Source organism: Rhinoderma darwinii, chromosome 5, assembly GCF_050947455.1.
Source record: "Rhinoderma darwinii isolate aRhiDar2 chromosome 5, aRhiDar2.hap1, whole genome shotgun sequence".
Lineage (NCBI taxonomy): Eukaryota > Metazoa > Chordata > Amphibia > Anura > Rhinodermatidae > Rhinoderma > Rhinoderma darwinii.
In genome coordinates, this window is record NC_134691.1 from 284,422,588 (window position 1) to 284,438,204 (window position 15,617).

General features: G+C 40.6%; 1 protein-coding gene across 3 annotated transcripts in view; it reads left to right on the forward strand.

Annotated features, from left to right (window-relative positions):
- TBC1D5 (TBC1 domain family member 5) overlaps positions 1-15,617 on the forward strand; it is a 475,979-nt gene that overhangs the window by 28,129 nt on the left and 432,233 nt on the right. For 2 of the 3 annotated variants that reach the window (XM_075827227.1, XM_075827229.1), the window contains exon 2: positions 5,726-5,790. The gene's annotated coding sequence lies outside the window, so the exon portion shown is untranslated. Of the gene's footprint in view, positions 1-5,725; positions 5,791-10,571; positions 10,620-15,617 lie in introns of all 3 variants that reach the window. The other variant, XM_075827228.1, reaches the window with a different exon arrangement.

The window sequence follows — 15,617 nt, forward strand, 5'->3', positions numbered from 1 at the left end:
TTGGGTATTTCCGTACTCTGGAGAAGTTGCTTTACAAATGTTGGGGTGATTTTTATCATTTATTTGTTGAAAAAATAAAAAATTTTGAGGTAAAGCTACATGGTATTGGAAAATAATGTAATTTTTCATTTTCACTGCCCAATTCTAATGAAATCTATGAAACACCTGTAGGGTCAAAATGCTCACTACACCCCTAGATGAATTCCTCAAGGCGTGTAGTTTCCAAAATGGGGTATTTTTTGGGGTGTTTCCTTTCTTTCGGCACCACAAGACCTCTTCTAACCTGACATGGTGCCTGAAATATAATCTAAGAAAAGGAAGGCCCTAAAATCCTCTAGGTGCTCCTTTGCTTCTGAGGCCGGTATTTCAGTCCAGTAGCGCACTAGGGCCACATGTGGAATATTTCTAAAAACTGCAGAATGAGGGCAATAAATATTCAATTGTGCTTCTCCGGTTAAAACCTTCAGTATTACAGGAAAAATGGATTAAAATGGAATTTCTGCAAAAAAAATGAAATTTGTACATTTCCCCGCTACTTTGCTTTAATTCCTGTGAAACGCCTAAAGGGTTAAAAAAAACTTTCTGAATGCTGTTTTGAATACTTTGAGGGGTGCAGTTTTTAAAGTGGGGTGATTTGTGGGGGTTTCTAATATATAAGGCCCTCAAAGTCACTTGACAACTGAACTGTTCCCTAAAAAAATGGGTTTTTGACATTTTCTTGAAAATGTGAGAAATTGCTGCTAACTTATAAGGGTATGTGCACACACACTAATTACGTCCGTAATTGACGGACGTATTTCGGCCGCAAGTACCGTACCGAACACACTGCAGGGAGCCGGGCTCCTAGCATCATAGTTATGTACGACACTAGGAGTTCCTGCCTCGCTGCAGGACAACTGTCCCGTACTGAAAACATGATTACAGTACGGGACAGTTGTCCTGCAGCGAGGCAGGGACTCCTAGCATCGTACATAAGTATGATGCTAGGAGCCCGGCTCCCTGCAGTGTGTTCGGTCCGGTACATGCGGCCGAAATAGGTCCGTCAATTACGGACGTAATTAGTGTGTGCGCACATACCCTAAGCCTTGTAACATCCTAGAAAAATAAAAGCATGTTCAAAAAATGATGCCAATCTAAAGTAGACATGTGGGAAATGTTAGCTAGTGACTATTTTGTGTGCTATAACTATCTGTCTTACAAGCAGATACATTTGAATTTAGAAAATGCTAATTTTTTGCAAATTTTCACTAAATTTTGGTGTTTTTCACACACAAATATTGAATATATCGATCAAATTTTTTCACTAACATAAAGTACAATATGTCACGAGAAAACAGTCTCAGAATCGCTTGGATAGGTAAAAGCATTCCCGAGTTATTACCACATAAAGTAACACACGTCCGATTTAAAAAATGAGGCTCTGTCATTTGGTCCAAAAGTGGCTCAGTCCTGAAGGGGTTAAGTGTAGAACCTTTAAAAATAGCCCAGCATGTGCTCGGTATTTTTCTAATTCTGACATATGTTGAAAAAGACAACAGCAGTGACATATTTGGCCTACTTGTAATAATTTCATATTATACTGATAATTAAACTTTACAATATGGGATGTATTTAATAGAAACATAAAATATGGCCTGCCGAAATGACCTACACCAACAAAATGGTATGTAAGCCTTAGGCCTGATTTACACGAGCGTGTGCGTTTTGCGCGCGCAAAAAACGCTGCATTTTGCGCGCGCAAAAGGCATTTCACAGCTCCGTGTGTCATCCGTGTATGATGCGCGGCTGCGTGATTTTCAGAACCTCTTGTTTTTTTTACACGTATATGTATATTGTGATCGGAAGTCATTGTCCATGGTGCCATGGTGCTGAACCAGTTTAACTCTTTCAGCACCGTGGACAGTGACTGTCTCCTGCCGTCGCGTACCCGAACATTTTTTGCCGGGTTCGGTCAAAACGAGTTCGGCCGAACCCGGTGAAGTTCGGTGCGCTCATCTCTAATTTGACACTCCGTTTGGATGTTTGTGGTGCTTTTCTGTTTACATTCATCCTTTTGACAGCTCTTGCGTGAATCACGCAGTTCGCACGCAAGTGCTTCCGTGCGGCATGCATGGTTTTCACGCACCCATTGACTTCAATGGGTGCGTGATGCGCGAAAAACGCACGATTATAGAACATGTCGTGAGTTTTACGCAACGCACTCGCGCTGCGCAAAATTCACGCATCGTCTACACTGCCCCATAGACTAATATAGGTGCGTACGACACGCGTGAAAAGCACGCGCGTCGCACGCGCGTATATTACGCTCGTGTAAATGAGGCCTTACTAACAAGTCTTCATCTTTAAATATGTTTCTTCACCTGATAACCAGTCTCCAGTGCCTATAACCTTTACTTTAATGGGTGGCCAGTGCTGTGGTGCCAATGCCCATTCTGTTCTACCTTTCTGAACAGTGCATCATAGATGACATGCTTGAGCATTGCACTGGCGATGCACAGTATATCTCTGCTCTGTGCATGGCATGTATTCTTGTATTCGTTCATGTCATTGTAATATAAAAAGGATCAGGTGGCAATTGGATTTATCGTCTATTATATGCCTGTATGCATCTATGGAATACTAACCCATAATGACAGTGGCATTTTCAAAACGAGGACAACTTTATGCTGGATGGATTACTTTACAATGAAAATTGACTAGTGGCTTCCAGCTTATTTTTTTAAGTTTTAGAAATCTCTTTTTTAAAGGAGCGTCCCAAAAGTAATGAGAATGATTTCCAAAAAATCTGTTTATACATAAAAACATACAATTAGGCTTGATCACCTTCAAAGTAAGTCTGCTGGGAAAGAAAACAATGATTCCAGCAACACTGCCATTCTTCGTAGCGGTTCTGGAAGTCTTCATGTCAGAGGTTCTTCAGAGCCCTCGTCGCGGCTGATCAGGTGAGTTTTGATTTTGGGGAACAAAGAAAAGTCACAGAGCCTTGATAACAGCCACATTTTTATCTGTTCTTGACGTTGAAGGTCTCCCTGAGGGGTGTTCTTCCTTAACAGCTTCCCATCCATCCATGAAGGCATTGTGCCATCTTAAAAACGTGGACTAACGACAAAGTGGCTTCCCCATACTCTGTCTTCAGTATCTCTAAGGTATATGAAGCTGTTTTTCCAAGTTTCACGCAAAATTTGATTGCGTAACACTGCTCGATGCTCTTCTGCATATTCATCAATGACCAGAGGGAAAAACAGGTGTGCACTTTTGTAATGCTTCGAAAAGCTCGGGCTCAACTGAGGATGGTCCGGCCGTATACCTGAGATACCCTTGCGAAAAAACTCCATCCTCCCTTTCCTCACGCAGCCCTCATGCGGAGCGTAAAAAAAACAAAACATTCTCATTGCTTTTGGGATGCACCTCGTATATAATAAACATTTATTTTTTCTAAGAAGTCCCATATTCATAGAAGCAAGCAACCATTGGTTGTGATCCTGTATTCTGTCTCTAACTTTGTAATGGAGATGGTACCCTTTTATTGTAACTCTGCGCTTTGGTGATCATGGGATAAAGTTGACCAAGCCACAGTGTAGACCGCAGAAGCTGGATAGTGACTTACTCAGTAGTCCATGTGAAAACTGGAACATTTCAAGATAAACTTGGTTAATATAGGAAATTTTTTATAAACTTACTTTCCCTTTAAGCACTTACAGTGTATAGCAGATTTAGGCAACCTTTTTTGTATGGCGTGCCAATAAAAAAAATTCAATGATGAAGTACTCCGTGTGCCATTCAATCATGAACGTCATATAACATAAACTGTTATTACGTATGTGACAAACCAATTAATCCGTTATTGAAACTTTTACATTTCAGTGTTATCCTTGTCCCTGACTTCTCTTTGCAAAGATGTGGTGCAAACGAGGCTCCTGCACACCTACTGGAAAGATTGTGCACATAGGAGAGACCACGGCTACTGAACACCATCTAGGGGGAACTTTACACCGGAGATACCGTGGCTACTGAATACCAGCTTGGGGGTTATGCACATAGTGGAGAGTGGCTACTGAACCTCTGCTTGGGGGGGCGGGGGGTGGTGCACATAGGAGAAAGAGCTGCCAACTTCTGCTAACTTTATGTTTTACAGAGTGGTTACTTATCTCCATTCTTGCGATGCTGATCACCAGGAGAGAGCAGGGTTTCATTATGAACATGGCGATGCCGAACACCAGGAGAAAAAGCAGTGCTGCTTTGTGTGCTTGTCAAGTGTTCAGCATTGACAAAGCTTATGAAGGACTGCTCTCTATTCTGGTGATCAGCCCCGCCAAGCTCAAAATGAAGCTCTGCTCTCTCTCGCTGTGTTCAGAGCCGCCAAGAACACAACGGCGCTGGATTTCGGGAGAGGGAAGTATGCCAGCAAACCATGCCCCACGTGCCGGTTGTGACACTGGTGCCACAGGTTGCGGTCTCCTGGTGTATAGAATGGCATATAATAATAATTATAATCTTTATATAGTGCCAACATATGTGATGCATTTATGTCATCATAGTGACTAATAATACAATATCTGATTGAATAGCATATATTAACAGGAAAAATATTGTATGCTATTCTGATATTTTCCATTGGTCTCAAAGAGGGAAGGGATGCTTAACTGATACATTATATGTAATGTGAACCTGGCCTAAGCTATTGAAGTCATACAGAACATACATGCTTGCTTTCTTTCAGCACCAAGGTCATAACCAATTCTAAACAATTTACATGTGAAAGCGAAAGGGTATGTTCACACAAGTTATTTTCGGGCCGTAAACGCCCTGAAAAATGGCTGAAAAAACGGTAGCTGAACGCCTCCAAACCTCTTCCCATTGATTTGAAATGGGAAAAACGATGTTTCGTTCCGACGGGCCTTTTTTTACGCGGCCGTTTGTAAAAACGACGCATAAAAAACGCCCCGTAAAAACAAGTGCATGTCACTTCTTGAGCTGTTTTTGGAGGCGTTTTTCATTGTCTCAATAGAAAAACGGCTCCAAAAGCGGACGTAAAAAACGCTTGATGCTTTAAAAAACGGCTGAAAATCAGGGGCTGGTTTCCCTTGAAAACCGCTCTGTATTTTACTTTCTTTTTTAGTTTGCTGTGTGAACATAATCAAAAGGTTTAAAGAGCTGCGGTATTAGTCCTATTATCACTTACTTTAGTTGATTACACTGCTAACCTCTAGTGGTATATATTTGTTATGTAATGTTTTACGTTATTTCACTATACACGCACGACCGAGCCCCTACCGTGGGGTCACTGTGCTCTCTCTACCCACTGCCCAGGCTGCTTACTTTTGGACTTTCCCCACATGCGGTTGAATAAAACCAAACTTCTTAAAACAACTAGAGTTTTTCAATACAAGGGGATCCTGCAAAAAACATGTCTATATCCATAATACAATTGCATATGTCTGGGACATACATTCAGTGGTACCTCAAACGTAAACTATGAACACAGTGTGAACAGAGCAGTGTAAGTGTGTGTTTTGTATTCCTTTCTTTAACCCTATAATAAGTTCTCTGACTCAAACCATATTTTATTTGTTCCTTAGAAACTGTTTTTCACGGTGGATATTTGCACATTAAGAAAGATCTTAAGATCTATGTAGATGCAGTGCCTTCCACACCCTGCTCCGCGGAGACGCTTTCAGATTAATTATGACTGGTATAGAACTAAACATGTTTGTGTCTTTCTTAGGGAGAAGGTGGACAGGTTGTGCTTTAGAATCAGCAGGCCCCAGTGGGAGTCGTGCAGCTGCCAAGGTAATGTTTCTAAACAAATATAAAATTAAATAAAAAATAGTTGCATGTATGTCTGTAAGTATTGTTTGTGCCTAATGGAGACTTTTTGGGGTGTTCGGTAACATCTGTACCAATTACCCTGAGGGATTGTCATGATATTAAACATTCCACTGTGTTACAACGTATTCATGTTTCTCACTAATGTCTCTAAATATAAACAAAAAGTAACACATAAAATGGGCTATGCCTTTTATTCAATTTTTTTGGCCTATTACAAATTTTTGTTCTATTTTCACAGTTTAAGGGTCAGTTCACACTGAATTTTTTTGACGCAGAAACCGCGTCGGAAAACTCACAAAAAAAACGGCCTCCCATTGATTTATGTTTGTAAACATAAAAACAGTGTGTCATAATGATGCTGGCTGCGCGGAAATCACGCAGCCACGCACCATATACAGATGCTACACGGAGCTTTTGCGTGCGCAAAATGCAGCGTTTTTTGAGCGCGCAAAACGGACACGTTCATGTGAATAGGGCCTTACTCTGCTAATCCCCCTCCCCTCTCCGTATACTTGTATGGACAGCTGTAACCTCATCCCTCAGTCCATCTTGTCTTGAGGAGGCTGGACACTTTTTGTTGAAATTTGTTGAACAGTTAGGGTATGTTCACACGGCCTATTTACGGACGTAATTCGGGCGTTTTTGCCCCGAATTACGTCTGAAAATAGCGCCTCAATAGCGTTGACAAACATCTGCCCATTGAAAGCAATGGGCAGACATTTGTCTGGTCACACGAGGCGTAATTTACGCGCCACTGTCAAAAGACGGCGCGTAAATAGACCCCCGCGTCAAAGAAGTGACCTGTCACTTCTTTGGCCGTAATTGGAGCCGTTATTCATTGACTCCAATGAAAAGCAGCGCTAATTACGGCCGTAATGGACGCGGCGTTCAAGCGCCTGCACATGCCGTTACGGCTGAAATTACGGGGATGTTTTCAGGCTGAAACATCCCCGTAATTTCAGCCGTTACGGACGCCCTCGTGTGAACATACCCTAAGTGATCATTTAAAGCCTAATGCCACCACAAAAACGACCCTTTATCTATCTACTTATCTGCATTCCATCATCCATAATTCAAGAACGCATCCCCTCTTTTGACTAGGACCCATCTTCCATAACTTCTCGGTGGAGCCTCCCTGCCTTGTTCTCTCCTGAACCCCTATTTGCAGTTACGTCTGCTTAAAGGCAAGACATGGGTGGTCACTGAGACAGGAAGTGATTTGATTGACAAGTGCAGTCAGAAGAACATCATTTGGAGCAGAAATGGGAATCGCACATGAAAATAATTGCAACCGTGCTACGTGGCATGTTGTATCTATTAAATAAAGTAATCACTCTTGGAATGCAAAGATGAAAAAACAAAAAATAATTCTTGGTCATAAGGCCAAAATAGACCTGGCCGTTAAGAGGATAATGCCCTTTTAGGTCTGGTCATTAAGAGGTTAATCATTCTGTAATGACTTGTTAAGTTAATTATCCTGGGCTACAGGCTAATACATTTTACCTACAATGATAAATTGTAGCAAACTATGAGGAGAGAGATTTGTTCTGCTGATCTTTTTAGCTCACAGAGGATTGCCTAGACTGGACGTAAATTCTCTTCTGTGAGAAGTATCAGTGGTACTTGTTTTCAGCTTTTTAAATATAAACAAGAATGTTTTACTTTACTGTCAAATAGCAGAGATATTGAAAATGGTGAATATTTTGAAAACAGAGGGTGTGGAAAGAAAAAAAACAAACCAAAAAAACCCCCAGTTAAAGTCCATTGGGTCCACCCTTGGACATCTCTTTTTAAGACTAAATACATTGAATCTTTTAATATTTCCTCATAACAAAGATCCTCTGTGCCTCTTTTTCCAACTCCAGGGCATTCTTTCTATGAACTGGTGTCCAAAATTGAGGCGCATATTCTAGATGAGTCCGCACTAATGCTTTGTAAAAGGGTAATATTGTGTCCCTGTCCCGCTGGTCCACGCCTCTTTAATACACAACAATATCTTGCTGGCCTTAGAAGCAGCTGATTGACATTGCATGCTGTTATTTAGTTTATGATCTACAAGTACACCCAGAATTTTCTCTGCATGTGACTCCCCCAGTATAGCTCCCGCTAGGACATATGATGCATGTAGATTATTAGTACCCAGATGCATAACTTTACGTTTATCTACATTGAACCTCATTTGCTAAGTGAATGCCCAAACACTCAGTGTATCTAAGTCGGCTTGTAATTTACGAACATCTTCCATAGACTGAACATTACTACATAGTTAGGTGTCATCTGTAAAAATAGAAATAGTGCTATTAAGCCCATCCTCTATATCATTAATAAATAAGTTGAATAATAGTGGTCCCAGCACTGAACCCTGGGGTACACCACTTATAACCGGGGACCATTCCGAGTAGGAATCATTGACCACAACTCTCTGGATACGGTCCTTGAGCCAATTCGCAATCCAATTAAAACTATACTTTCTAAACCTATAGACCTTAATTTACCCATTAGACGTCTATGAGGGACAGTGTCAAACACTTTTGCAAAGTCCAAATGTCCATGGCTGCCCGTCTTTCCAGGTTTCTACTCGCCTCCTCATAAAAACAAATCAGGTTGACAACTTCTGCCCTTAGTAAAACCGTGCTGGCTGTCACTTGTAATACTATTTTCTGTCACTTACTCCTGTATATAGTCCCTTAAGAGACCCTCAAACACTTTTCCCACAATGGTTGTTAAGCTTACTGGTCTATAATGACCTGGGGAAGACGTAGAGCCCTTTTCAAAAAAAGGTCACCACATTTGCCCTGCACCAGTCCCTTGGCACTATACCAGTCACTAGAACATCTCTAAATATTATGAACAGGGGTATAGAAAAAAAAAAAGCACTAATAATACAAATAATAATCTTTTTATTTATATAGAGCCAACATATTCTGCAGAACTTTACAATTTACAGGGTACATGTACAGACCTTACATAGTGACAAAAAGAATAACCAATTCAAACGAGGAGTGAGGACCTGGGGAAGACGTAGAGCCCTTTTCAAAAAAAGGTCACCACATTTGCCCTGCACCAGTCCCTTGGCACTATACCAGTCACTAGAACATCTCTAAATATTATGAACAGGGGTATAGAAAAAAAAAAAGCACTAATAATACAAATAATAATCTTTTATTTATATAGAGCCAACATATTCTGCAGAACTTTACAATTTACAGGGTACATGTACAGACCTTACATAGTGACAAAAAGAATAACCAATTCAAACGAGGAGTGAGGATCCTGGTCACACGCTCTGGTTTATTGTGAAAATGTGTTCAAAGCTCTAATATAATATTTAAAGTGTCTTTATCCCATTAGTGACCACCAATACGCCTTTTCACGGCGGTCACTAAGGTGCCTTAGGCAGCCTAGTCGAAGTCCTGCACGGGTGTCCCGTGCAGACTGATGATATCCGGGCTCCTGCTCCAACGGTAGCGATCGAAGTTTACTCAGATCGGCCGTTTAATCTGTTAAATGCTGCGGTAAATAGTGACTGTGACATTTAACTTGTTTACAGAGGGAGGGAGCTCCCTCTCTCACACATCGGCGCCCTGCAAATGCAATCGCGAGCCTCCGATGGGGTGTCATGGCAGCCGGGGGCCTAATAAAGAGGCATGGCCTAATAGATTGCCTGTCAGTTTTACACTGACAGGCAATAATGCTTTGGTATGCTAACTATACCAAAATATTATAGTAGCGATCGTAAGATCGCATAGTGAAGTCCACTAGTGCATCTCAAAAAATAAGTAAGTAATGTGAAATAAAATCTAATAAAGATTACAGTAAAAAAAAACAAAGCTTTCTTTCTAATAAAAAGTGGTTTTATGTAGTAAAAGTATAAAAAAGAAATAAAAGTACACATATATGGTATTGCCGTGACCGTAATGACCCAAGCAATACAGTTAACATGTAATTGAAACTGCAAGGGGAACGCCGTAAAAAAAAAAAAAACGCAAAAAAACAACGGCGAAATTGCTATTTTTTCCCATTGCCCCCCTCACAAAGTCATATCAAAGTTAATCAATAAGTCCCATGTTCCCCAAAACCGTACCAATCAAAACTACGTATCGTCCCGCAAAAACAAGCCCTCATATCACTACATTGACGGAAAAATAAAAAAATGACGGCTCTTGGAAAGCGACGATGCAAAAACAAATCATTTTAATTCAAATGAGGTTTTTATTGTGCAAAAGTCGTAAAACCTATACATATGTGGTATAGTCGTAATCGTACCGACCCATAGAATAAAGGTAACCTGTTATTTTGGCTCCGCACAGTGAACAGCGTGAATTTAAAACCCACAGAACAAGGGTGGAATTTCAGTTTTCTTTCTATCCCCCCCCAAAAAAGTTAATAAAAGTGAATAAAAAAATGATATCTACCCCGAAATGGTGCCATTAAAAAGTACAACTAATCCCGCATAAAAACAAGTCTTCATACAGCTGTATCGACAGAAAAATAAAAAAAAGTGTTCGCTCTTTTGAATGTGACTATAGAAAAACAAAAAAAAAAATTGCTTGGTCATTAGGGCCTAAAATAGGCTGGTCACTAAGGGGTTAATATCAATTCCTTGAAAGCTTCTGCACAGTTGCTCTGAATAGTTACATTTTAAGTCGTTATATACATCTCTGTAGATCTGAGGATCTGTGAGGAGCAAATTTTGTATCTATTTAAATCAAACCCACATGTCCCTTTCTGCTTGGAAATAGTTTTGAAGTATACATGCAATAAAAAGAAAAGAGAGGATCGTTCTACAGGTAACCACTTGTATTTTTCTTTGATACTATTTTCACTTCAAAGTCTTTTGGTGTATTGAAGCGATAGCTCTTGTGAACATTACATTCCACCGTACTCAAAGAAGTCTGTCTACATCTTATCAGTCTATCATCTTATCTTACACTTTATACTTCATAGCATTCTTTCACATGATTAGGGAAACGCATATGTCAGATACACTGTAGGTCCTAACTCAAGTACCTGGAAATACTGTATTCATAACGTTTTGCTATTGAAAAAATAGAAAAATAAATTGTCATTGTTATTTCCTTATCAATTATGTAGGATAAAATATTCCGCAAAAACTGTCATGGTCCCTCCTTTCCATGCAAAAATTGCCATTTTACCGATTTTAATGGGTTATCCGGGTTTTCAAAATTGACGGCCTATCCTTTGGATAGGCCAATATTAGATTAGTGGGGGTCCGACTCCCGACACCCCGCCACCCCTGTTTGAAGGTGCCGAGAGCCGCGACCCTTTCATCGTTTATATGGATTTCATTTCTGTCCGTACTTGCACACGCCATTGCTTTCATATAGGCTCTAATTCCATTTTTATCTGTGACCATGACAGTTTCTTCTGTTCGGAGACTTCACTCTGTGGTCACTGAGCCCGAAGTGCTGCAGTTTGCAGGAAAACACCTGAAATCATGTTACATGCCATAATGTATCTGTTTTATCACTGAGTTGAGGCTTTAAGACTGACTTTTGGTTGTGTGACTGGTAAGGAGGTTGCATGCAAGGGTATTAAAGTAATTTAAGGTGGTCCTCCACAGCCACTCATAGTTTCACTTAACCTCACTCTTGAGCATTGGAGATACTCTCTCAACTGGACAGCCTCCAGAGGGACCACTTCTGAATCAGAGACCAGAGTGGTTCATGATGACGTCTCTCTGGAGTGAAACCCTTGCACAAGCTTCAGCTGGGGTCTACATGAGGATTTGTGTAGATCTCTAAAAAAAAATGTTTTCCCTGAGATACACTTTAAAGTATAATGTATATTAAAAATTAAAGGGTAACTAAACTTTTAAAAAACTTCTGACATGTTACAGTGACATGTCAGTGCTCAGACCCCCACCGATCAAACTTCTGAGAACCCCACCCATCGTCAAAACGAAAGGGCAGAAGCGACCGGGTTTCGGATCTGCCTTTTTTGGAAAGCCGAGCAGTTGATGTACAAGCTCATAAACTTTCTGTTGAGCCCTTACACCAATTGCTCAGCTCACAGAGAAAAGCCAATCAGGAACGAAGCCGGTCAGCGCTCACCCGGGTGCTTCTGCCTTTTTGTTTTAGTGATTTGGTGGGGTTCTCAATGCTCAGACCCCCACCGATCAAAATTCTGACATGTCACTTTGACATGTCAGAAGTTTTTTGAAAGCTTAGTTACCCTTTAATCTGTAAAATCCCCAAACCAGGCTGTACTGCAACATTTTATGGGGCAAAAATTATACCAAAAAATGTACACAAAAAACAAGACCTCACACCGCAATGTCAGCGAAAAAGAAAAAAGTAATGACTCAGAGAAATATTCTGCGTCTTCTAGGCAATTCGTCCAAGATTGACATTCCCCTTGCCTGTGGATGTCTGTTCTAGCAGCTCTGAAATACAATGTATGGAAGGGGGATGTCAGTCACTGAGAAATAGGCGTGCTTACAGCTCTGACCCCTTGATTTTGCAACGCTACTGCACAGCTCCGATGACTCCAAGTATGCCGTTATTAAACAAATTATTCTGCAAAAAGTGCCACAACTTTAACTCTAACTCTAAGGGCATGGTTGGAATAGTGTTTAAAAGTCCTGCACCATGCTGGCAGTTTTGATAATGGGTTGTTACGAGTAGATCACTGTTTTCAGTGATCTGTATATAGCGACAGTGGGGAACCCATAAATAATGTGTTCCCTGCTAACATTTAACATAGTAAAAAAAAAAAAAATACACTTGAAAAAAAAATGAGAAAAAAAAAGAAAATTGGGAAAAAATTAATATAGCCTGCCACCATTCAAAAAGTGCACAACTCCCCAAACCCACACTCACCAATTTTAGACATTATGCGTGAGCCAAGCACATTTTTCATGGGCATCAGGTACTCAGACAATAATACGTTTCTATCACAGAATGTGCGATACCCCATACATAAAATAATTACCACCAATTTTAGGCTATGTTCACATCACATATTTTGGCCTAGGGTTGACGCATATACCGGGAAAACTCCTGATTTATAAACGTTAAATAAAGACCGTGACTGATGCGTAATTGTGGCATCTGCCGCCCTTCGACTATAATGGTATCCATGTAACATGTCATGAGAGTTCACGATGTATCCATTAAACGGATACCCTTTTAGTCCATGGATAATGGATGCAACACTTAGGCATCTGTTTAACGCATCCGTCACCCTTTGACTATTAGAATTTTTAGGCTAGGTTAATTGTACTAGTTAGAGATAGATTATATATAAAAGAAAATCACTTAGTCAAAATTATATATATTTATTTGCATGGTGCACAGAGAAATAAGTATTTGATCCCCCTACCAACCATTAAGAGTTCAGCCTCCTCCAGACCAGTTACACGCTCCAAATCAACTTGGTGCCTGCATTAAAGACAGCTGTCTTATATGGTCACCTGTATAAAAGACTCCTGTCCACAGACTCAATTAATCAGTCTGACTCTAACTTCTACAACATGGGCAAGACCAAAGAGCTTTCTAAGGATGTCCGGGACAAGATCATAGACCTGCACAAGGCTGGAATGGGCTACAAAACCATAAGTAAGATGCTGGGCGACAAGGAGACAACTGTTGGTGCAATAGTAAGAAAATGGAAGACATACAAAATGACTGTCAATCGACATCGATCTGGGGCTCCATGCAAAATCTCACCTCGTGGGGTATCCTTGATCCTGAGGAAGGTGAGAGCTCAGCCGAAAACTACACGGGGGAACTTGTTAATGATCTCAAGGCAGCTGGGACCACAGTCACCAAGAAAACAATTGGTAACACATTACGCCGTAATGGATTAAAATCCTGCAGTGCCCGCAAGGTCTCCCTGCTCAAGAAGGCACATGTATAGGCCCGTCTGAAGTTTGCAAATGAACATCTGGATGATTCTGAGAGTGATTGGGAGAAGGTGCTGTGGTCAGATGAGACTAAAATTTAGCTCTTTGTCATTAACTCTACTCGCCGTGTTTGGAGGAAGAGAAATGCTGCCTATGACCCAAAGAACACCGTCCCCACTGTCAAGCATGGAGGTGGAAACATTATGTTTTGGGGGTGTTTCTCTGCTAAGGGCACAGGACTACTTCACCGCATCAATGGGAGAATGGATGGAGCCATGTACCGTCAAATCCTGAGTGACAACCTCCTTCCCTCCACCAGGACATTAAAAATGGCTCGTGGCTGGGTCTTCCAGCACGACAATGACCCGAAACATACAGCCAAGGCAACAAAGGAGTGGCTCAAAAAGAAGCACATTAAGGTCATGGAGTGGCCTAGCCAGTCTCCAGACCTTAATCCCATCGAAAACTTATGGAGGGAGCTGAAGATCCGAGTTGCCAAGCGACAGCCTCGAAATCTTAATGATTTACAGATGATCTGCAAAGAGGAGTGGGCCAAAATTCCATCTAACATGTGTGCAAACCTCATCATCAACTACACAAAACGTCTGACTGCTGTGCTTGCCAACAAGGGTTTTGCCACCAAGTATTAAGTCTTGTTTGGCAAAGGGATCAAATACTTATTTGTCTGTGCACAATGCAAATAAATATATATAATTTTGACAATGTGATTTTCTTTTTTTTTTTTTATATATAATCTATCTCTCACTGGTAAAATTAACCTAGCCTAAAAATTCTAGACTGTTCATATCTTTGACAGTGGGCAAACTTACAGAATCAGCAAGGGATCAAATACTTATTTCCTTCACTGTAACTATTTTTTATTTTTTTTTACTAGACTTCGGAATGTAATAGCATAGTCCAATACGTTATTGCATATAGTTTTTTTGCGGTGTACTGATGTATACCTGCCAGAAAGAGGCCAAAAGGACACTTTTTTTCACCTCAGTCTCATAATGGAGCCCTATGGACACGTTCAGCATGTACACCAGGAGCTTTACTGATGTACACGCAAAATGTAAACAAAAAAGTGATGTGACCGAGGCCTTAGGCCTCATGCACACTTCCGTGTGCCATTGAACGGCCGCTAATGACGGTTCCGTGAATCACGGACCGCACACGGATGGCTTCCGTGTGCAGTCCGTTGTTTCATGGAACAAATCAATGCAAAGGCCGAAACTGTTCTGTCAGAAACGGGCAGGAGTAGGACCTGCCTTATTTTTGACAGAACGGCCGCATGGTTCCGTTAAAACAACGCAAGTGTGCATGGCCCCATAGAAATGAATGTGTCAGGGTGCTATCAGTTAAATAATGGATAGCACCCTGACGAAAGAAACTGAAGTGGGCATGAGGCCTTAGTCTGTTCTACTCCAGTCCTATCTGCATTTGTGCCTTTACTAAGAAAAAATGTCTGTATTTTGGATGATTTTCATCCTTGTACAGATGCTGCATCTAAAGGCTAAGGGAGGGAGATGTGTATACAACTAAGATAGGGTTTTCGTTCTCCGAACTATAGTGATGTCATGTTACACAATGTACACATATTTAGCACCGCTATGCACTGCAGAATTAGAGAATTAATTTTTGTTTTCATTGAAAAAAAACACCTTAAAACAGAGCATGAAAAAATTAAGAAAAACTGTATTTTTTTCCTGTTTCTGACCATTTTCCTTATATAAGACCTACAAAATGAATGAACATCCACTCTAATTTTAAAATATTATAATGCCTTATGTCTCCAACAAAAAAAATGGGGTATGCTAAGAAATAAAAAATACAAAAAGTTACATTTGGAATGCGCCATTTTTATGACCATGTTATATTCATTTGCAAATAAATTGTGCTGACACCTAACAGCTTTCCT